Source organism: Cnephaeus nilssonii (assembly GCF_951640355.1).
Source record: "Cnephaeus nilssonii genome assembly, chromosome: 3".
NCBI classification, from domain to species: Eukaryota; Metazoa; Chordata; class Mammalia; order Chiroptera; family Vespertilionidae; genus Cnephaeus; species Cnephaeus nilssonii.
In genome coordinates, this window is record NC_137074.1 from 59,610,844 (window position 1) to 59,635,564 (window position 24,721).

Consider the following 24,721-nt stretch of genomic DNA (forward strand, 5'->3'; position numbering starts at 1 on the left):
AATGACCATTCAAAAGCCATTTTTCAAAGTAGGAAACAGACAATATTGACACTGATGATTGCAAACAATGTTGAAGAGATTCATTCTTGGTCGGATGAATTTTTCTCTCTGCTTTTTATCATTTTCTTTACCTAAGGAGAATGAAAAAGAATTTTTTTTTCCAATTGCAATTTTGGTCTATTTAGAATTACCAAGTAGTTGTGAGGTTAAAATATGTAAACATTGTACTGAAGTCTTTGTACTGAACTATACAAATAATTTAGACTTTGATAAGTCAAGAATACATGTCATCTTTAGGAGAACCAGTAAAAATATGAGGATATTAGGACAGTGACTCTATTTTGTATAATACTGTAATTATAGGTACATATAATATACATTTAAAAAATCTACAGAATGTACAACACAAAGAGAGAACCCTATGTAAATGGTGGACTTTAATTAATAATGTGTCACTATTAGCTCATCAACTGTAGCAAATGTACCACAGTAATGCAAGATATTAATAATAGGGCAAACCAAAGGTGGGGAAAGAAAGTACCAGTAAATGGGAACTCATTGTCCTTTATGCTTACTATTTCTGTAAAACTAAAATTACTCTAAAAAATAAAGTTTATTACTTTTAAAAGGTTGCCCCAATGTAAAACAACAAAAATATTTTAAGAGAGTGTAACTTCTAAACTAATAGAAAAATGAATTGATAAAAGAAGGCAAAAAGTAGAGGAAAAGAAACGAAACAGGACAAATAGATAGCATATAGTAGGACAATAGATATAAACCAACTATATCTTCAACATCAAATATAAATGGACTAAATTCTTCAATTAAAAGCTTCTCAGATTTTAATTATGGTAAAATTATAATATGTGATATTTGTAAGAAAGACATCTAAAACTTAAGGGGAGAGTAAAGTTAAAAGTAATAAAGATATATACCATTTAAACACTGACTAAAAGAAATCTGGCATAGCTGTAAAAATATTGAACAGCGTAGTTAGAGTTCATGCTATACCTCTTAATGATAAAAAGTTCAATTTACTAGAAAGATGTAAGAATTCTAAATTAATCTGCACCCAATAATATAGCCTTAACTACATAGACACAGCATAATTTGACAGAACTATAGGACATTAGGCAAATTTACAATGAAGATTTGAACAACATATTTAGCAAATCTGACTTAATGGATATATTTAGAATACTTCCTAGTAATTTCAGACTAAATCTTTTTCAACCCTAATTAATTCATTTACAACAATTAACCACATGCTACATCATAAATTATGTCAACACATTTCAAAGATTTGAAATCTTGTTCTATGAGTAAAGTGCAATTGACTTAGAAATCATTAACCAAAAGGCAACTAGAAAATCTGATATTTGGTCATTTATATAAATAATGTAATGTCCAAATACCCATAAGTTGAAGAATAAATCATAATAAAAACTAGAAACTATTTTGAAGTAAATAAAGTGAAAATACCACATACTTAAGTTTGTGAAAAACCTTAAATGTATATATCTGCTTCCTATATGCAAGGATAAGCACTTAAAAAACAACAACCCTGCAAATAACAGCTGTGTAAATGAAACAAAATACAACCCTCCCCATGCTAAAAAACAAAAACCAAATAAAAACAAATTAAAAAACCCTCACAGCAACCAGGAGGTTCTGGAGAGTAAGCAAAGACAGGCAGATTTTGGAGGAGAGTCAAAACTTGGAGCAACTGACCAACTTGGAATGAATTCCTTATTATTTGTAACTTTGACTCCATGAAAACTCACCGAAATGCCTACAATTCTATTGGAAAGCCCACTATCTTTCAGGAGAAGAAGCCTGGGCTAATATGGCCAGATATTGAAGAATGAGGGGAAAACCTAGAAGAGGGAAAGAGAGTCTCTATTTCTGTGCATGAAACTTGCACAAGACTCAGGTTGACACCTGAATCATACATTCTCAGCATGGATTCAAACTAGGCAGCAAAACCTTCAAGAATTCACCTGAGCTATGATCCATTAACCACAGAAGGCAAGAGAGTGCTTCAAATTGAATCTAACCATATTAACTGTTAGCTAAAACAAAAACATAAACATTTGTCAGAGGAATATGACAAAACTCAGTAGAAGAAATGAAAACAAAACCAATAATTCCTTTTTCAATTGCAAACAAAAATTAAAATACCTAGGAATAAACTTAACAAAGGATGTGAAGGACCTATATATTGAAAAGTACAAACATTATTAAAAGAGATTGAAAAAGACATAATGAAATGGAAATATATTCTGTGTTCATGGATTGTAAGAATCAACTTAGTTAAAATGTCTACATTACTCAAAACAATATACAGATTTAATGCAATCCCCAAAATCCCAATGTCATTTTTTAAAGAAATAGAACAAAAGTCATGATTTGTATGGAACCACAAAGACCTGGAATAGCTAAAGCAATCCTGAGAAAAAAGAACAAAGCTGGATGTATCACACTACCCAACTTCAAATTATACTACAGAACTGTGATAATGAAAACAATATGGTATTGGCAGCAAAACAGACACACAGACCAATGGAACAAAACTGAGAGCCCAGAAATAAAACCACATGTAAATGGGCAAATAATTTCTGACAAAGGAGCCAAAAACACACATGGAGAAAAAAAAGCCTCTTCAATAAATGGTGCTAGGTAATTGGAAGCTACATACAAAAGAGTGAAACTAGATAACAGTTTGTCCCCTTGTACAAAACTTAATTCAAAATGGATCAAAGACCTAAATATAAGATCTGAAACAATAAAGTACATAAAAGAAAACATAGGTACTAAACTTATGGACCTTGGCCTTAGAGAAAATTTTACGAATTCTACCCCAAAGGCAAGGGAAATAAAGGCAAAAAACACAAAACACAAAACAAACAAACAAAAAAAAAACACCCCAAAAATGAATGGGACTATATCAAATTAAAAAGCTTCTGCACAGCAAAAGGAGCCGACAACAAACAAAAAGGCAACTGATGTGATTTGCAAACAACAGCTATGATAAGGGGCTAATATTTAAAAATGTATCAAGAATCTGTAGAATTCAACACCAAACAATCCAATTAAAAAAATGTGTAGAGGACCTGAATAGACACCTCTCCCAAGAAGACACATAAATGGCCATCAGATATATGAAAAGATGTTCAACTTCACTAGCTATTACGGAAATGCAAATCAAAACTACAATGAGAAAGAACTATATCTGTTAGAATGGCTATTATCAACAAGACAGGTAATAACAAGTGTTGGAGACATTGTAAAGAGAAAGGAACCCTTATTCATTGCTGGTGGGAATGTAAACTGGTATAGCCACTATGGAAAACAGTAGAACATTTCCTCAAAAAATTAAAATAGAGTAATCATCTGACCCAGCAATCCCTCTTCTGCATATCAACCCAAAAAACTAAAATATATTTATTCACAAAGATATATGCTCCCCTATGTTCATTGCAGCATTATTCATGGTGGCCAAGACATGGAGACAAGCAAAGTATTCTTAAATAGAGGATTGGATAAAGAAGATATGAGACATATATACTATGGAATACCACTCAGCCATAAGAAAAGATGAAATACTGCCATCTGCGACAACATGGATGGACCTTGAGAATATTATACTGAGCAAAATAAGTCAGTCAGAAAAAGTTAAGAACTATATGATTTTACTCATATGTGGGATATAAAACTTTAACTGATAGACACAGATAACAGTATGATGGTTAACAGAGGGAAGAGAGTGGGGGGGGTAATAAAGGGTAAAGGGGGACAAATATATGGTGAAGGAAGATTATTTGACTTTGGGTGATAAGCACAATGCAATATACAGATCATGTATCATAGAAATGTATACTTGAAAGCCTATATGACCCATTAACCAATGTCACCCCAATAAAAATTTAATAAAAAATTATAACCTCTTGTTGGATTGATTCCTTTATCATTATACTAGAGGTCTGGTGCACAAAATTCATGCATGGGGGGGGGGGCGGGGGGAGGGAGTGTCCCTTAGCCTGGCCTTCACCCTCTCCAATCTGGGACCCCTCAGGAGATGTCTGCTTGTTTAGTCCCGATCCCGCAGGACCAGCCTCACAATCCGGGACTGCTGGCTCCTAACCACTTGCCTACCTGCCTGCCTGATTGCCTCTAACTGCTTCTGCCTGCCAGCTGGATCGCCCCCTAAGCACTTCCCTGCCAGCCTGATCAATGCCTAACTGCTCCCTGCCGGTCCGATCGCATCCAACTGCCCTCCCCTGCTGGCCTGATCGCCCACAACTGCCCTCCTCTGCCGGCCATCTTGTGGCGGCCATCTTGTGGTGGCCATCTTGTGACAATGTGAGGGTGGCCATCTTGTGGTGGCCATCTTGTAATGATGTAGTGGTGGCCATCTTGTGATGACATTGCGTGAGGGTGTGGCGTGAGGGCATGACACCACATAGGCTTTTATTATCCTATATAATAAAGAGGTAATATGCAAATTAACCCTCATGCCCTCACAAGATGGCTGCCTATGACCAAACAACTAAACAAGCAGGCTGCATGGGGCAACCAGGCCAGCAGGGGGATTAGTGAGGAATGACCAAATGACTGAACAGCAGGCTGCATGGGGTGACCAGGCCAGCAGGGGGGTCAGTTAGGGATGACCAGGTCAGCGGTGGGGGGCAGTTAGGGGTGACCAGGCCAGTGGGGGGTGTGCAGTTGGGGGCGACCAGGATGGCAGGGGGGCAGTTGGGGGTGAATAGGCTGGCAGGGGGGAAGTGAAGGGCAACTAGGCCGGTGGGGGGGCAGTTGGGGGCAACTAGGCTGGCGGGGGGGGGGGGCAGTTGGGGGTTACCAGGCCAGCAGGGGGGGCAGTAAGGGGTGTCCAGGCCAGCATGCAGAGGCAGTGAGGGGAGATCAGGCTGGCAGTGGGGGGGTAGTTAGCAGCGACCAGGCAGGCAGGCAGGTGAGTGATTAGGAGCCAATGGTCCAGGATTGTGAGAGGGATGTCTGACTGCCGGCAGTCAGACATCCTCCGAGTGGTCCCAGATAGGAGAGGGTGCAGGCCGGGCTGAGGGGACAAATTTTGTGCACTGGGCCTCTAGTATAGGATAATGCCTTTCTTTGTCTTTTGTTACAGCCTTTGTATTAAAGTCTATTTTGACTGATATAAGTTCTGCTACCCCAGTTTTTTTGTTCTCATTTGCATAAAATCTATACTTTCCATCCCTTTACTTTTAGTCTTTTGATTTGAAGTGGGTCTCTTATAGGCAGCATGTGTATGGGGCTTGTTTATTATCCATTCAGCCACCCTACTTTTTAATTGGAGCATTTAGTCCATTTACATTTAATGTAATTGTTAATAGGTACGTAGTTATTGCCATTGTATTCATTATTTCCTGACTGTTTTCGTGGCTCTTCTCTGGTATTTTTTTATTCTCTTGCTCTCTTGTATGTTGATGACTTTCTATAGTGTTATGCTTGGATTTTTTTCTCTTTATCTCTGGTATAGATATTTTTGTTTATGGTTATCATGTGCTTTTCACTTATACCAAGCTATCTGTATAGCAGTCTAATTTAAGTGGATGGTTGCTTAAGTTTGAATACATTCTAAAATCACTATACTTTTTACTCATCTCCCCAATGTTTATTTTTTGTCATTATTTTTCTCTCTTTTTTTGGTGTATATTTGTGTACCCCTTAATTATTGTTGTATTTACACATGATCTTCCTATTTTTGTCTTTTAATCTTTGTACTAACTTTAAAATTGTTTGATCAACTTCTATTACTAAGTATTTGCCTTTGTCATTGAGAATTTTTTCTTTCATATATATATTTTTTGTTAACCCTCACCTGATGATATTTTTCCATTTATTTTTTAGAGAGTGGAAGGGAGGGAAAGAGGGAAGGGGGAGAAAGAGAGAGAGAGAGAGCGATCACATCGATTGGTTGCCTCCCACACATGCTCCAACCAGAGGCAGGAAATAGAACCTGCAACCGACCCTTCAGTTTGTGGGCCAATGCTCTACTACTCAGCAACACAAGTCAGGGCCCTAAATATTCTAATTTTTTTGTATTTTCTTTCTACTTAAAGTCCCTCTAACATTTCTTATAAAGCTGGTTTAATGGTGATGAACTTTTTTCCTTCTTGCTTGTCTGGGAAACTCTCTCTCCTTGGATACTGAATGATAAGCTTGTTTGGTAGAGTAATCTTAGTTGTAGGTTTCTTTCTTTTCCTTCCTTCCTTCCTTCCTTCCTTCCTTCCTTTCTTTCTTTCTTTCTTTCTTTCTTTCTTTCTTTCTTTCTTTCTTTCTTTCTTTTTTCTTTCTTTCTTTCTTTCTTTCTTTCTTTCTTTCTTCTTCTTTTAACCTCAACCATCTCTTTATTTTGATGATGTACTTTTATAGGGAAAATAAATAATCAGATTATCAGGAATGTATGTAACTAAATGAAATCAAGAAAAAGAAATAATAGTATTCATTTAAACAGACAGAATTATGAAACCATATATCAAAATGCATCTATGGGTCTATTGTCTAATTAACCAGCATTGTTATATTTCTTTCCATATTTAAAAAAAATATTTATTTGCAAACATAACAGTGGGTGATAGTCTACATTATCTCTTATCTTTTGCTAACTTTCAGCATTTCCCTTAGCCCCATTCTAGGTTTTTGCCTTTCATCATTGACTATTTCTTGCCAGTCCCTTCTGGGCACAAAGTTTCTATTGAAAGGTTTTCTGATAGTCTTATGGGAACTTCCTTGCACATAACTGATTTTTCAATTGCTGCTTTTAAGATTCTCTTTTTGACTTTAGCTTTTGACATTTAATTATGATGTGTCTTAGTGTGGGTGCCTTTGGATTAATCTCCTTTGGGATCTCTGTGCTTTCTGGAATTGTGTGTCTATTTCATTTGCCAAGTTAGGGAAGTTGTTTTCAGTCATTATTTCTTCAAATAGGTTTTCAATCCCTTTTTCTTTCTCCTCCTCTGGGACTCCTATGATGTAAATATTGTTATGCCTGATGCTGTTCCATAGTTTTAAAAAAATATTATTCTAATTTTCAAACATTGTTTCTTTTTGCTGACCCAGTTGGTTTTTTTCCACTACATTGTCTTCCAGATCAATGGTTCAATTATTTGCTTATCTAATCTATTGTTGATTACATCTAGTGTATTCTTCTGCTCTGATGGGTTCTTTTTTATGTTTTCTACAAGAAGCCCGGTGCATGAAATTCATGCACGGGTGTGTGGGTGTGTCCCTCAGCCCAGCCTGCACATTTTCCAATTTGGGACCCCTCAAGGATGTCCGACTGCCCATTTAGTCCCAATTCCATGGGATCAGGCCTAAATGGGCAGTTGAACATCCCTCCCACAATCCAGTATTGCTGGCTCTCAACCACTTGCCTGCCTGCCTGCCTGATTGCCCCTAACCACTTCTGCCTGCCAGCCTGATCACCCCTAACCACTCCCCTGCCAGCCTGATCGATGTCTAACTGCTCCCCTGCTGGCCCAATTGCTCCTAATGCCCTCCCCTGCCGGCCTGGTCACCCCTAACTGTCTTCCCCTGCAGCACTGGTCGCCCCTAACTATCTTCCCCTGCAGGCCTGGTCGTCTCCAACTGCCCTACCCTGTTGGCCTGGTTGCCCCTAACTGCCCTCCCCTGCCAGCCTGGTTGCCCCTAACTGCCCTCCCCTGCCAGCCTGGTCACCCCTAAATGTCCTCCCCTGCTGACCTGGTCAACCTTAACTGTTCTCCCCTGCATGCCTGGTCACCCCCAACTGCCCTACCCTGCTGGCCCAGTCACCCTTAACTGCCCTCCCTTGCCAGCCCGGTCACTCCTAACTGCCCTTCCCTGCCAGCCCAATTGTCCCTAACTGCCTTCCCCTGCAGGCCTGGTCACCCTTAACTGCCCTCCCCTGCAGGCTTGATCACCCCAACTGCCCTCCCTTGCAGGCCTGGTCCCTCCCAACTGCCCTCCCCTGCTGGTCATCTTTTGGCGGCCATCTTGTGTCCACATGGGGGCAGCCATCTTTGACCACATGGGGCAGCCATCTTGTGTGTTAGAGTGATGGTCAATTTGCATATTACTCTTTTATTATATAGGATTATTATACAGGATAACCTTTTTAATGCTTTCTATCTTTTTGTTGAAGTTCTTACTGATATCTTACCTTCTATCAAGTTCATTTGCACTCTATCTGATTGATGCTTGTCTCCATCTTGTTAGTTCTTTCTCTGGAGTTTTGTCCTGTTCTTTCATTTCTGTAACTTAACAACTAATTCTAAATACTGATATGGAGCCCTAGTCAGTTTGGCTCAGTGGATAGGAGCCCATCTATCCACTGAAGGGTCCTGGGTTTGATTCCAGTCAAGGGCATATGCCAGGGTTGTGAGCTCCATTCCCAGTAGGGGCTGTGCTGGAGGCAGCCGATCAATGATTCTTTCATCATTGATTTTTCTATCTCTCTCCTTCTCCCTCTCCCTTCCTCTCTGAAATCAATAAAAATATATAAAATAATAAAAATAACAAAATAAATACTGATGTGGACACGCACCTAAAAACATACAAGGTATTTTAAAGAATAATATATGAGAACTTAACTCTGACAGATATTAAGACTTATTGTAAGACATACTAATTAATATAGTCTTGTATTGGAATAAGAATAGACAAACATACCAAATAAAGAGCAGTGTGAAAGGTATGGGTCTTTTGTTTGTTTGTTTGTTTGTTTGTTTTACAAAAGATGTTTGGTCAATTGGATGTCTACTTGGAAAAAAAAAATGAAACGACACCACCTCACATCCTATACAAATCATTTGCAGGTTGATTGGATGTAAATGTAAATGTCAACCAACAAACAAAATTTAACACCTCCCTAAGAAAACCCCACTAACAAATTTCTACAAGATAATATAGGGGGTATGGTTAGGAGCTTTGGCAAAGGAGAGATTTCTAAAACAGGACATCAGAGTACTAATCATAAATAAAATGATTGTTAAAATTTTACTATATCAAAATTAAGAATTTATATTTATACAAAATACCTGTAAAAAATAAAAAGGGAAGGCAGAGAGTGAGATAAGACCTGTCACAAACACAATCAACAGAGTTCACAACCAGAATATACAGAAACAGTTACAAATGAGTTAAAAAAAAAAAAGACTATTAACATAATGGGAAAAGAAGTACTTCCAAATGGCTAATAAACAAATTAAAATACATGCAAAAATTTTAGTAATCAGGAAAAAACAACAACTGGAAACTGCAATGATTTATTACTAACCACCCATCAAAATGGCTAATGCTAAAAAGATTGATAATACTAACTGTTGGGTATAGTCTAAGCAAGGATGTAAAACAACTGGAACTCTAATATACACTTCTGTTGTGAGTATAAATTGGTACCAATACTTCGGAAAAAAAATTTTTAAATGTATTTTTTATTGATTTTAGAGAGAAAGGGAGAGGGAGAGAGAGATAGAAACATCAATGATGAGAAGGAATCATTGATTGGCTGCCTCTTGCACACTCCCTACTGGGGATCAAGCCCACAACCTGGGCATATGCCCTTGACTGAAATCGAATCTGGGATCTTTCAGTCCGCAGGCTGACACTCTATCTACTGAGCCAGACCAGCTAGGGCTGGAAAAAATTTTGGAATAATATACTAGAGCTGAGCAAACACATACGTTATGATCCAGCAATCACTCACAGGTTATGTACTCAAGAGAAATGTGTGTACTAGTATATGTATACTAAGAGACATGTACACAAAGCTTCATAGGAAACAATTTTTCTAATAGTTACAAGCTGGAAATAATCTAGATGTTCACATCCATCATAGAACGAATAAATTGTGGCATTTCATACAATGAATACTATACAGCAATAAAAATCAACTATAGTTATATACAACAATATGTATTAATCTCGCAGACATAATTTTGAGCAAAATAAACTAGATACAAGTGAATACCTCCATATGGTTTCCATTATATAAAGTTGAAAAATCTAAACAAAAGTTTTTCATGATTTTTGTTTAGTGGCAAAATTATAAAGAGAAGTGAGGAAGATAATATCAAAAGAGTCAGAATAATAGCCCCTTGTGGGGAATAATAACTGAGAGAAAGGAAGGAAGCTTCTGGGATGTTGGTAATTTTTAAATTTTTTTTTAAACTTGAATGGTAGTTATAGGTTTGCTCATTTCATGATAATTCACTGAGTTGTACATGTTTTGTTTTAAACACTTGTATGTGTGCTATATTTGTAATAAAGAGATTGCTCTTTTTCTCCTATTGCATACCTGGCTCAGCATAAAACTCAGGGGGTCCTCTGGCTTTTCATAAACTAAGTTTTCAGTGATCTGCTGAAAGAGCATAAGACATCACATTATGGTTCTGAGCTAAAGTTATGTGGTTAGGTTATATCTGAAGTGATCTTTTTGCACTAACATGTACATACCATTTTAAAGAAATTTGTCTCTATAAAGTGACAAATTCTTTTCTTACTACTAATAAAATGAGGTAAACTAAGGCAAAATTTGGAGGAATAAAATCCTATATAATAAAAGGCTAATATGCAAATTGGCTGACTGGCAGAACAACCGGTTGCTATGATGTGCACTGACACCAGGGGACAGACACTCAACGCAGGAGGTGCCCTCTGATGGTCAGTGTGCTCCCACAGGGAGAGCGCCACTCAGCCAGAAGCTGGGCTCACGGCTGGTGAGCACAGTGGCAGTGCTGGGAGCCTCTCACGTCTCCACAGCAGCGCTAAGGATGTCCGACTGCCGGCTTAGGCTCACAGGGAGTGGGCCTAAGCTGGCAGTTGAACATCCCCTGAGGGATGTTCATCCCCAGTTGAACATCTCCTGGACTGTGAGAGGGTGCAGGCTGGGCTGAGGGACCCCCCTTAGTGCACGAATTTTGTGCACTGGGTCTCTAGTTTTAGTAATAAGTATCAATGGATATTTCTCTAGTTTCCAAGATCAAAGAAGTAGTGAGAAAGTTTTAGTTTTGAGAACTGTGATTTTGCTAGACTGAGAAATTAGCATTATTTGCTTTGAAGAATTGTCAGAAAAAAAGTACTTTGAGTAAAATTTTAAAATATATGATTTTAGTAAATAGAGCCTTCCTTTAGAGGCCTTGATTCTAAAAGGTGAAAATGATGTTCATTGTTTCTAATAATAAATGAGGAAGCATATATAAAACTTCAGAGATTCACTACCATACTTTTTTGTTGTTGAATAATCCTCCAAGTTATAATAAACAATTATCATTTGTAAGGAATAACAATGGGGGAAATTTTAGTTATAAGATAGTCACAGTCTGCTTAATGTATTTACACCAATTATGTATTTCATATATGTTTTTATTAAATAATTATTTGAAAACTAATTTTTCTTATAACAATGTTGAATACATAAGCATTATTTTTTCTTAACAGATGAAGGACATTATTTATGGAATGATTAGAATTTTACTTCCTTCAGTTTAGTAATTAGCTGTTCTTTGATTAAAGGCAGAAAGTGCTCTCCCACAAAACAATATCTTAACAAAGAAAAGGCATAGAGCAGAGTTAATGAAGTATCACTTATCCTTATTTTATAGGAGGAAATTAAGATTCACAGAAGTTATGTAGTTTTCTCCAAATAACAAAGATGAAAAATGGCTAAGTTAGATTGGAGCCTTGAGCTAAATTTGCAGTTTGTGATCTTCTTTAAACTTCAGTTTAAATGTTTTCATATTGAGGTGGGTCATTCTTATTTTACACTTTTCTAACCACAAAGTTACTTCATGTACTCACATATTATGCAGTATATGAACTAGAGGCCTGATGCACGAAATTCATGCAAGAGTAGGCCTCCTTCCCCTGACTGCCGGTACTGGCTTCCCTCCAGCACCAGAGACCTGGGCTTCCCTCCAGCTGCTGGCAGGCACCCGGGACCTGGGCTTCCCTCTGGCCACCAGCAGGCACCTGGGACCCCGGCAGCCCTGGCTTCATCCAGAAGGTCTTACGGTCTAATTAGCATATTATTATTTTATTATTATAGATATGTACTTTGCTGGGTAATAATATTAACATAAATATAAACATGTCAGGTAGACAAAAACAACCCACCAAATAGCAAACATTTTATAAATGTAACTAGAGGCCCGGTGCATGAAATTCGTGCATGGAGGGGGGTTGTCCCTCAGCCCAGCCTGTACCCTCTCCAATATGGGACCCCTCGAGGGATGTCTGACTGCCCGTTTAGGCCCGATCCCAGTGGGCAGTCGGATCCCTAAACGGGCAGTCGGACATCCCTCTCACAATCCAGGACTGCTGGCTCCCAACTGCTTGCCTGCCTGCCTTCCTGATTGCCCCTAACCGCTTCTGCCTGCCAGCCTGATCACCCCCTAACCACTCTGCTGCCAGCCTGTTTGCCCCCAACTTCCCTCCTCTGCTGGCCTGGTCCCTCTCAACTGCTCTCCCTTGCAGGCCGGGTGCCTCCCAACTGCCCTCTCCTGATGGCCATCTTGTGTCCACATGGGGGCAGGATCTTTGACCACATGGGAGAAGCTATATTGTGTGTTGCAGTGATGATCAATCTGCATATTACTCTTTTATTAGATAGGATAGAGGCCTGGTACACGGGTGGGGGCCAGCTGGTTTGCCCTGAAGTGTGTCCCGGATCAGGTGGGGGTTCCCTTGGGGTGTGGGGTGGCCTGAGCGAGGGGCCTGTGGTGGTTTGCAGGCCGGCCACGCCCCCTGGAAACCCAAGCAGAGGCCCTGGTATCTGGAATTTATTTTCCTTCTACAATTGAAACTTTGTAGCCTGGAGCGGAGCCAAGCCTGGGGCTCCCTCCGAGGCCGGCAGCCATTTGTGTTGGGGTTATAATTGAAACTTTGTAGCCTTAAGCGGGTGGGCCCGGCCAGGGTGTGTGGAAAGCTTTGCTTCCCCTGTTGCCAGCGGCAACCCTGGCCTGCTCTCTCAAGTTCCATCTGCCGCCATTTGTTTGAATTTCTTTACCTTCTATAACTGAAACTTTGTAGCTTGAGTGGAGGCTTAGGCCTGGCAAGGGCAGGCGGAAAGCTTGGCTTCCTCTGTTACCTAGGAAACCTTGCTCTCTGTGGCTGTAGCCATCTTGGTTTGGGTTAATTTGCATGCTCGCTCTGATTGGATGGTGGGCGTGGCTTGTGGGCGTGGCTTGTGGGTGTGTCAGAGGTATGGTCGATTTGCATATTTGTCTATTATTAGATAGGATAATTTCTTGTAATTCTATATTGGCAAAGGATGTTATACTTAAAAAAATGTTCATCTTGATTTTTTAGAGAGAGAAGAGGGAGAGAGAGAGAAGATAGAACCATTAATCAGCTGCCTCCTGCACGACCCCTACTGGGGATAGAACCCACAACCCCAGCATATATGCCCTGACTGGGAATCGAACCAGCAATCTCTTGGTGCATGGGACAACACTCAATCCACTCAGCCACACCAGCTGGGCAAGGATGTTATACTTTAAAAAAGTTTCAGCCCCAAATTATGAGGTCAATATGGTTCAAAATTTTTAGAATTAGAAGCAACTCTTAACTACGCACCCCTCCCTCCACTCCCCCAAACAATGTGGTTTCTTAGATGGTCACAGGTTGGTTATCTTTTGAAAGTATTATATGATGCCTGGAAAGCTTTTTTCTTTCCTTTTCAATGGCCAATATTTTGTTCTTCCTTCCTAGTCTGGCTCAAACTTTAACTCTTTGCCAAGTTTTTTTCCTATCAACCAACCTACCCAATCCTGAATGGCTTCATACATGGTAAGTATCACTCATTTGGTGTTTATCATTAACTACTTTTTAAAAAATACATCTTACTTACTTCTCAATGAAATTATATCCTTTGTATTATCAAAGGCTCTTTCTTATACCACATGAAAGCCAGGTCAAAGTTTTTTTTTTACATTATAATTACTAGAAAACTCACAATTAAAGAAAGGGGATGAGAGGTTTACCTGGAATATTTGCAGAATGTGGTGTTTCTCCATGTATTGTAGTGAAACTTGATAAGGATCTTGATATACCAGAGAAGGAAATCGCTTCTTATGGTATTGAAGAACAGAACTCCTTTCTTCTTGGTATTCTGAAGAAGTATTATCCTAAAATGGAAATATCCCCCCACCAAAGAGTCTTTAATAAATCAAAAAGCCCCAGGAAGTTCTTATTTTTTCTGTTATCAGTGGAAACTGGTGATAATGGGATCTAAATACCAGGAGATGGAAAAAAGACACATTATTATGAGAGAACTAGCTGATCCTCCAGGTAATATAATATAATATAATATAATATAATATAATATAATATAATTTCAAGTCCTGGGAGGTACCTTAGGCTTCTCCAATCTATTTCAACTATTTTTCCCTTCATAGGGATCTCCAGTTTACTCCCAATGTCTTTTCTTTGGTAGAAGCCCAGAGAGGGGAAATGACTTAGTGTTTTAGAGTTAGCAGCAGAACCAGTATTTGAAACCCAGGTCTCCTGAATGCTGGTTCATTAATCATTCCTGAATGGCCCTAGAGTAGAAGAGAAAGCAACTCATCTCTATATATCCCATCCTTCTCCTGTCCTTCCTGAATCTTATAGGTCACACATATCACAGCATGTGGGTTTATTTCTCATCCTTGATTCAACCCGTGCCCACCCTCCACCCTCCATACCACCATTATAGGCCTCTAGCTTGGCTTCCAACCTCCCAGGTGGATATCAAATGCCCCTTTAACCTACAGGCTTGGTTACTATGATATGACTCTTTTCTTGATTGATGACATAGTCCAATTTAGTTGAGATGGCGGGGAATCTTGGGGAAAAGTTGTGGTCTTTTGTTTGTAAAGTACTGATGACCTTGCTATCAAATGCATTGAATGCTTTCATAAAGGCATCATTTTCAGATTTAGTTTTATCTGAAACCTTGGAATCTCTGAAGTCTTTTTGTTTAGGATCTAATTTAGAGTCAGCCTCTTTGCCCTTCTTGCTGGTATGTATTCTGCCATCAGACTCGTCACTTTCTTCAACGTCAGGCTGGTCGTCATCTATGTCATCTTCATCTACAACCTTTTCATACTCACTGTAGAGAGGCATGATAACCCTGGGGTGATGAGTGCTGACAGCAACTTGGTCTTCAGCTGCCTGGTCTTCAGCCAGTTCAATAATTTGGTCATGTGCTTTGTGGTGAGTCTTTACAGATGTTTTGTAGCCAATTGGGTCAGACAATCTGTGTTCAACCTGTTCATAAACTTTTCGTTCAACCAGACCAGACTTTCTGCTGTCAATCAGTTCATACGGTGCTTGGTCATCTTGGCCAGACTCTCTGTGTGGAATCGGTGCAGAAGCCCTTCGGGCATCTTGTGCAGACTTTATATGGTCAATCGGTTCAGAAGCCTTCCGCTCATATTGGCCAGACTTCCTGCGGTCAATCGGTTCAGAAGACCTTCGGTTATCTTGGCCAGACTTCCTGCGGCCCATCTGTTCAGAGGCTCTTTGTTCAGATGAGACAGACGGTGTATGGCCAGTCTGTTTAGAAGCTCTCTCAGTATGGCTGGACAATTTGCGATCAATGTGTTCAGAAGTTTGTCCTTGGTGCTGAACAGGCATCTGACTGCCAGTCCGTTCAGATTCTGCATGACTAGTTTGGTGAGCTGTCTTACTCTTTCTTTGTTCAGACATTCTTTGGTCAACCTTATTAGTTCCTCTATGATCAGCAACTTTATAACGGTTGGACGCTTTAGGTCAGTCTGATCATATGTTCTGTGCCTATTGTATTTGGACACTTTGTGGTCAGCTTGGCCAAATATGTTGGGTTCAGACTCGCCAGATACTCTTAGGTCATCCTGGTTAGCTGTTCTGGGATCAGCTGGTTATCTGCCTCCTTTTTGTACAGGTTCTGCCAGTTGTCTTCCTGGCCATCTAGGTGGCTGTCATTTGGGTGCTTGGTTGTGCTTTGAGGTTCCCAGGATTCCCCCTCGGAGCCTCTTTGGGAGGCTCTCACATTTTCTGCCTGTCCCTGATTGGTCTAAGTTGCTGTGGGTGGGGCCAATCTGGGTTGTCTGGGAGACCTTAGGGGAACGCAGAGCAATAATGCCTGCGGGGTTTGTGTGGGCCTCAGTGAACTGGTTCTTTCTTCCTTCCTTTCTGGAGTGCGGGCTGTTGCCTGAAGGTGAGCTGGGGTCCAGAAGCTGCTGGGGGAAGGGCTGCCCATGGCTCTGGGCAGAGTCTGGAGAGGGATTCCGCTGATGCACAGTGTGGACACCCTTCTCTTGAAAAGAGGTGATGACCATACTCTGGCGTTGCCACCACCCAGCCTCTAGACCTAGGGCTTTGTGAATCGCTACCCTCCTCGTTTTCTTGCGGAGCGCAGAGGTGCATGTCAAATCGAATTGTTCAAGTACTGCTCTTCTAAGTCACAAAAAAATGTCGGGGGATGACACTCATGCAACCACAGGAAGGCAGCATTCCTGAACAGAGGTGGCTGCTGCCATCAAATACAAATCCATTCTTCCTCCACAACGGATTTGTCTAATTACAGATGTCTAGCACAGTTTTAGTAGTACTAATATCAGTGCTGGCCACTGTGTTAGTAAATTGCCTTGCTAAATGTGATTTCTTCTATATATATGTATATATATATATATATATATATATATATATATATATACACACACACATACATATATGTATGTATATATATACATACATATACATATACATGTATGTGTATATATACATACATATATGTATGTGTGTGTGAGTATATATATATATATATATATATATATATATATATATGTATGTGTATGTGTGTATGTGTGTATATATATGTATATTATTGATTTTTTACAGAGAGGAAGGGAGAGGGATAGAAATATCGATGAGAGGGAAACATCAATCAGCTGCCTCCTGCAATACTTCCCACTGGGGATGTGCCCACCGCAACCAAGGTACATGCCCTTGACTGGAATCAAACCTGGGACCCTTCAGTCCACAGGCCGACGCTCTATCGACTGAGCCAAACCGGTTAGGGCTGATTTATTCTTCTTTAAACTCTGATCAGTATTATGGTGATGTGGCCAAATTATGTATTTTCAGTCTTAATTTATTTAAAATCCTCACTAGAGGATATGGCTTTTTTTGTGTTGCTTTTTTTAAATAAGTTTTTAATGATTTTAGAGAGAAAGAGGAAGAGAGAGGGAGAGAGAGGGAAACATTGATGTGAGAAACATTAATGAGTTGCCTCCCTACTGTACCCCACTGGAATGGAACCAGCAACCTTTTAGTGTGTGAAGGAAGCTCCAATCAACTGAGCCACCCAGATAGGGCCAGTTTTAATTTTCTAAAACCATTTTTTAATCCTGTCTTTGTAAACAGTGCCAGTGCTGTTTTCAGTGCTACCAGGAAGAGTTTAGCCTTCATGTTACCAAAGTCACATGGATCTTACCTCACAATAAAGAGAGTAGAGAGGAGAGTTTTGGTCTCCCCCCACCCATGCCCCACACACTCCTTGACAGTTCATTGCTGCTGGAGCACCCCCTTCTCCATCTCATGGGATAGGTGAGCAGCTGTTTCCCATCCCCTCTAGGAAGAGTTATCCTGGCTGTGGAAAATCAAGCCCCATTGTGTTTTGTTGATTTACATACATACACTAGAGGCCTGGTGCACAGATTTGTGCACCAGGCTGGTTTCGGCCTGATCCCCGCAGGCCAGGCCGAGGGACCTCACTGGCGTATGAATCCATGCACCAGTCCTCTAGTATGCATATAAGATCTTTGCCTAATCTTTTCCCGCCCTCCTTCCTCCCCCTTTCCTTTTGAGATTCATCATTCTGTTCCATGTTTCCATGCCTGTGAATTGAGCGTCTTTCCCCTGGTGATCAATGCGTGTCATAGCTACTGTCAAACAGTCAATGGTCGCTTAGGCTTTTATACACACACACACACACACACACACACACACACACACACACACACTAGTGGCCTGGTGCATGAAATTCGTGCATGGGGGTGGGGGGTGTCCCTCAGCCTGGCCTGTATCCTCTCCAATCTGGGACCTCTCAAAGGATGTCCTACTGTTGGTTTACAAGGATCAGGCCTAAACTGGCAGTCGGACATCTCTCTCCCAATCTGGGACTGCTGACTCCTAACCACTCACCTGCCTGCCTGCCTGATTGCCCCTAACCACTCTGCCTGCCGGCCTGCTCACCCCCAAATGCCCCCCCCCTGCCAGCCTGATCACCCCCAACTGACCCCCACTGACAGCCTGCTCACCCCCAACTGCCCCCCCCCCCCCGCTGGCCTGACCACCCCCAATAGCCCCCCCTGCCAGCCTGATCACCCACAACTGCCATCCCATCCTGGCCTGATCACCCACAACTGCCCACCCCTCTTGGCCTCTAACCACCTCTACCTCGGCCCACCACCATGGCTTTGTCCAGAAGAACGTCTGGAAGGTCCCCTGGAAGGTCTCCTAATCTAATTAGCATATTACCCTTTTATTAGTATAGATAGAGGCCTGGTGCATGGGTGGGGGGCTGGCTGATTTGCCCTGAAGGGTGTCCTGGATCAGGGTGGGGGTTCCCTAGGGGCGTGGGGCAGCCTGGATGAGGGGCCTGTGGTGGTTTGCATGCCGGCCAAGCCCCCATGGGGTGAGGGTCCCCACTGGGGGCGCTTGGCCAGCATGGGTGAGGGGCTGAGGGCTGTTTTCAGGTTGGCCACACCCCCTTCAGGTGGGGGTCCCCACTGGGGTGCCTGGCCAGCCTGGGTGAGGGGCTGATGGCTGTTTGCAGGCTGTTCTCCCATGCAGTGGGCTTTCTTATTGTTTTGTTGATGGTTTCTTTTGCTGTGCAGAAGCTTTTTATTTTGATGTCTATTTTTTCCTTAATTCTCTTTGCCCTAGGAGCTGTATCTATACACACACTCCTATGAGAGATGTCTGAGATTTTGCTGCTATGGTTTCTTCTAGGATTTTTATGGTTTTATGACTCACATTTAAGTCTTTTATACATTTTAAGTTTATTCTTGTGTATGGTATAAATTGGTGGTCTAGCTTCATTTTTTTTTGCATGTATCTGTCCAATTTCCCAAAAACCATTTGTTGAAAAGATTGTCTTGACTCAATTGTATGTTCTTGCCTCCTTTGCCAAATATTAATTGACCATAATGGCTTGGGTTGATTTCTGGCATTTCTGTTCTGTTCCATTGATCTATATGCCTGTTCTTGTGCCAGTACCAGGCTGTTTTGATTACAATGGCTTTGTAGTATAACTTGATATCTGGTATTGTGATCCCTCTAACTTTGTTCTTCTTTCTCAAGTTTGCTGTGACTATTAAGGATATTTTTTGGTTCCATATAAATTTTTTGAGTATTTGTTCTAGATCTTTGAAATATGCCATTGGTATTTTAATAGGGATTGCATTGAGTCTATAGATTGCTTTGGGTAGTATGGATATTTTAATAATGTTATTGACCAATCCATGAACATGCTATATTCTTTCACTTGCTTATGTCTACCTCTTTCTCTTTTTTCAATGTCCTGTAGTTTTCTGTGTATAAGTGTTTAACCTATTTGGTATCTTCATTTTTTTCTTTTTGCAATGGTAAAGAGATTGTTTATTTAGTTTTTCTTTCTGAGAACGCATTGTTAATGTATAAAAATGTCATCGACTTCTGGGTATTAATTTTATATTCTGCTACATTGCCTAATTCATTTATTAAATACAGTAGTTTTTTGATGGAATGTTTAAAGTTTTCTATGTACAATATCATGTCATCTTTGAATAATGAGAGTTTTACTTCCTCCTTTTCAATTTGGATGATTTTTATGTTTTCTTCTTGTCTGATCACTGTGGCTAGGACTTCCAGTACTATGTTGAATAAAAGTGGTAAAAGTAGATATCCCTGTCTTGTTCCTGTTCTTAGGGGAAAATGGTTTTAGTTTCTGCCCATTGGGTATGATGTTGGCTGTCAGTTTGTCATATATGGCCTTTACATGTTTTAAATATGCTCCCTCTATTTCCACTTTGCTGAGAATTTTAATAAAAAATGGGGGTTGGATTTTGTTGAATGCTTTTTCTCTGTCTATTGATATGATTATGTGACTTTTGTATTTGTTTATGTGATATTATCACATTTATTGATTTGCAAATATTGTACCAGCCTTGCATCCCTGGAATAAATCCCACTTGGTCATGGTGTATGATCTTTTTAATGTATTGTTGGATCTGATTTGCTAATATTGTGTGGAGGATTTTAGCATCTATGTCCATCAGAGTTACTGGCCTATAATTCTCTCTCTCTTTTTTTTTTTTTGTAGTGTCTTTATCTGTTTTTGGAATTAGGATAATGCTGGCTTCATAAAAAGAGGTTGGGAGAGCTCTTTCCTTTTGAATTTTTTGCAATAGTTTGAGGAGTATAGGTGTTAGTTCTTCTTTGAATGTTTGGTAAAACTCCCCTGTGAAGCTGTCTGGACCAGGGCTTTTGTTTGCTGGAGTTTTTTTCATTACTACTTTTATTTCATGAGTTGTTATTAGCCTATTTAGGGTTACTGATTCTTCCTGATTCAGTTTTGGAAGATAGTATTTTTTTAGAAATTTGTCTATTTCATCCACATTGTCCAGTTTGTTGGCATATAGTTGTTCATAGTATTTTCTTACAATCCTTTGTATTTCTGTGGTATCAGTTACTTCATTGCTTACTTTTCTTATTTAATTTTTGGTAAATATGTTATTTATTTATTTATTTTAATTTTTTTTATTATCTAAAGTTTTACATATGTCCCCTTTTACCCCAATTGACTCCCTCCCCCATCCCTTCCCAACCCTGGCAAGCCCCCACCGCCCCAGTGTCTGTGTCCATTGGTTATGCTAATATGCATGCATACAAATCCTTTGGTTGCCCTCTAACCCCTCCTCCCCTACCATTTGTCTCTAGATCGATCTATTCTTATTCATCAAATTATGTTGATCATTATATGCCACTTATGAGTGAGAACATGTAATATTTATCTTTCTCTGACTGGCTTATTTCACTTAGCATAATGCTCTCCAGTTCCATCCATGCTGTTGCAAATGGTAAAGGTTCCTTCTTTTTAATAGCGGCATAGTATTATATTGTGTAGATGTATCACAGTTTTTTTAATCCACTCATTTGCTGATGGGCACTTAGGCTGTTTCCAAATTTTAGCTATTGTAAATTGTGTTGCTATGAACATAGGGTGCTTATATCCTTTCTGATTTGTGTTTCTGTTTTCTTGGGATATAGTCCTAGAAGTGGGATTACTGGGTCAAATGGGAGTTCCATTTTTAGTTTTTTGAGGAAACTCCATACTGTTTTCCACAGTGGCTGCACCAGTCTGCATTCCCACCAGCAGTGCATAAGGGTTCCTTTTTCTCCACATCCTCACCAGCACTTGTCATCTGTTGATTTGTTGATGATAGCCATTCTGACAGGTGTGAGATGGTATCTCATTGTCCTTTTGATTTGCATCTCTTGGATGATTAGTGACTTTGAGCATGTTTTCTTTTTAATTTAATAAATCTTTATTGTTCAGATTATTACAATAGTTTATCCTTTTCCCCCCATAGCTCCCCTCCACCCAGTCCCCCCCCGACTCTCTACCCTTACTCGCCCCACTGTCCTCATCCATAGGTGTACAATTTTTGTCCAGTCTCTTCCTGCATCCCCCATACCCCTTTCCCCCTGAGAATTATCAGTCCACTCCCTTTCTATGCCCCTAATTCTATTATATTCACCAGTCTATTCTGTTCCTCAGATTTTTAATTCACTTGATTTTTGGGTTCAATTGTTGATAGATATGTATTTGTTGTACATAATTTTTATTTTTACTTTTTTCTTCGTCCTCTTCTTAAAGAATACCTTTCAGCATTTCATATAATACTGGTTTGGTGGTGATGAACTCCTTTAGCTTTTTCTTATCTGTGAAGCTCTTTATCTGACCTTCCATTCTGAATGATAACTTTGCTGGGTAGAGTAATCTTGGTTTTAAATTCTTGCTATTCATCACTTTGAATATTTCTTGCCACTCCCATCTGGCCTGCATAGTTTCTGTTGAGAAATCAGCTGACAATTGTATGGGTGCTCCCTTGTAGGTAATTAACTGTTTTTTTTCTTGCTGCTTTTAATATTCTCTCTTTGTCTTTTGCTCTTGGCATTTTAATTATGATGTGTCTTGGTGTGGTCCTCTTTGGATTCCTTTTGTTTGGGGTTCTGTGTGCTTCCTGGACTTGTAAATCTATTTCTTTCACCAGGTAGGGGAAGTTTTCAGTCATTATTTCTTCAAATAGGTTTTCAGTATCTTGCTCTCTCTCTTCTTCTGGCACCCCCATAATTCTGATGTTGGTACACTTGAAGTTGTCCCAGAGGCTTCTTACACTATCTTCAACTTTTTGGATTCTTTTTTCTTTTTGCTTTTCTGGTTGAGTGTTTTTTGCTTCTTTGAATTTCAAATCTTTGACTTGATTCTTGCATTCCTCTAGTCTGCTGTTGGGTCTCTGTATAATATTTTTTATTTCAGTAAGTGTATGTTTAATTTCTAGTTGGTCCTTTTTTATATCCTCTAGGGCAGTGATGGGCAACCTTTTGAGCTTGGTGTGCCAAACTTCGCCAAAAAACTGAGCATAACTCAGGTAGTGTGTCACTTTGAGGAAAAAACATTATTTCGCAAATGTTTCATCCTTGGCATGCGGCCGCCTCAGTGGCCACGTGTCAGTGCTGACACGCGTGTCATAGGTTCACCATCACTGCTCTAGGGTCTGGCTAAATTTATCGGTCTTTTCTAGGAAATTCTTGAAAAACCTTATAACCGTGGTTTTGAATTCTATATCCAGATGTTTGTTTTCCTCCATTTCTTTCATTAGTGATATGTTACTTTGTCTCCGCATTTTCACTGCTTCCCTGAGTTGATAGAGTGGCTTTATGTGCTAGGTTTCCTATATGGCCCAGTGGTTCAGCCTCCCTAGTCACCTGAGGTGGACACTCTTGGTGCACCCCTTTGTGGTTTGTGTGTACAGCCTTGTTGTAGTTAAGTCTTGATTGTTGTTGGTATCACTGGGAGGAATTGACCTCCAGGCCAATTGGCTGTGAGGATCAACTGTGTCTATGCCAGGAGACCTGTGCTGGAGACGGCCTTATAGGACCAGATTTGCAAAATTGCAAAAGCCTCTGTGCTCAGCTTGGATGGGGCGGAGTCTCAGGGCTGAGAAGACAGTCTTGGCTTCCCGTCAGCCCTGCCCTTGCACGTGCACTTCTAGACCTCTGCCTTCCGCAGCTCCCCTGAGTTTCTGTCTGACAGTCCAGATTCCCCCAGGCTCTCCCGGAACTGGGGTTCAGTGCAGTCGGGACTGGGGTTCAGTGCAGCCAGGAGTTTCCAACTCCCTTTTGCTAGGGAGAGCTAGCGGCAACCTTAACAGTCAGTCTTCTCTGAGCACACTCATGCACACACGCGCGAGCCTCCAGACCCCTGCCTGCCACGGCTTCCCTGACTCTCTGAGTCTTCTCCGTGTGCCTTTCTCTCTACCTGACAGTCCAGACTCCCCCCGTATGAGCCTGGACCATGGGGTTTCACCCGGAACTGGGGTTCAGTGAAGTCAGAACTGGGGTTCAGTGCAGTCGAAGGCTTCCTTCCCTCTCCTGCCAGAGAGAGCCAGCCAGGCACTCAGCTGTCCTTCCTCTCTGCACGCATGTCTTCGTACCTCAGTCCTTTGCAGCTCCTCTGATTCTCCGTGTGCTTTTCTCTTTCCTTCTACTTATAGAATTTCCACTCAGCCAGCCTTCCTGTGGTTCTGGATGATGTCTGTTCTGTCTTTTAGTTGTAGTTTTGAAATTGTTGTGCAAGGCAGCAGTTTAGGTGTTTACCTCTGCCGCCATCTTGTTTTCTCCTTGAGCACTTTTTCATATGTCTCTGGGCCTTCTGTATGTCCTCTTTCAAAAAGTGTCTATTTAGATCCATTGTCCATTCCTTGATTGAATCATTTATCTTCCTTTTATTAAGTTGTATGAGTTTGCTGTAAATTTTGGAGATTAAACGCTTATAGGAAATATCATCGGCAAATATGTTCTCCCATGCAGTGGGCTTTCTTGTTGCTTTGTTGATGGTTTCTTTTGCTGTGCAGAAATTTTTTATTTTGATGTAGTTCCATTTGTTTATTTTCTCCTTAAGTCTCCATTGCCCTAGGGGCTGTGTCTATAAAGATATTGCTACGACATATGTCTGCTATTTTGCTGCCTATGGAGTCTTATAGGATTTTTATGGTTTCCCATCTTACATTCAAGTCCTTTAGCCATTTTGAGTTTGTTTTTGTGTATGGTATAAGTTGGTGGTCTAGTTTCATTTTATTTTTGCATGTATCTGTCCAGTTTTCCCAGCACCATTTATTAAAGAGACTGTTTTGACTCCATTGTATGCTCTTGCCTCCTTTGTCAAATATTAATTGAGCATAATGGCTTGGGTTGATTTCTGGGTTCTCTGTTCTATTCCATTGGTCTATATATCTGTTCTTGTCCAGTATCAGGCAGTTTTGAGAACTGTGGCTTGGTAATATAGCTTGATATTTGGTAATGTAGTCCCTCCAACTTTGTTGTTTTTCTCAGGATTGCTGTGGCTATTCGGGGTCTTTTTTTATTCCAGATAAATTTTTGGAGAGTTTGTTCTAGATCTTTGAAATAA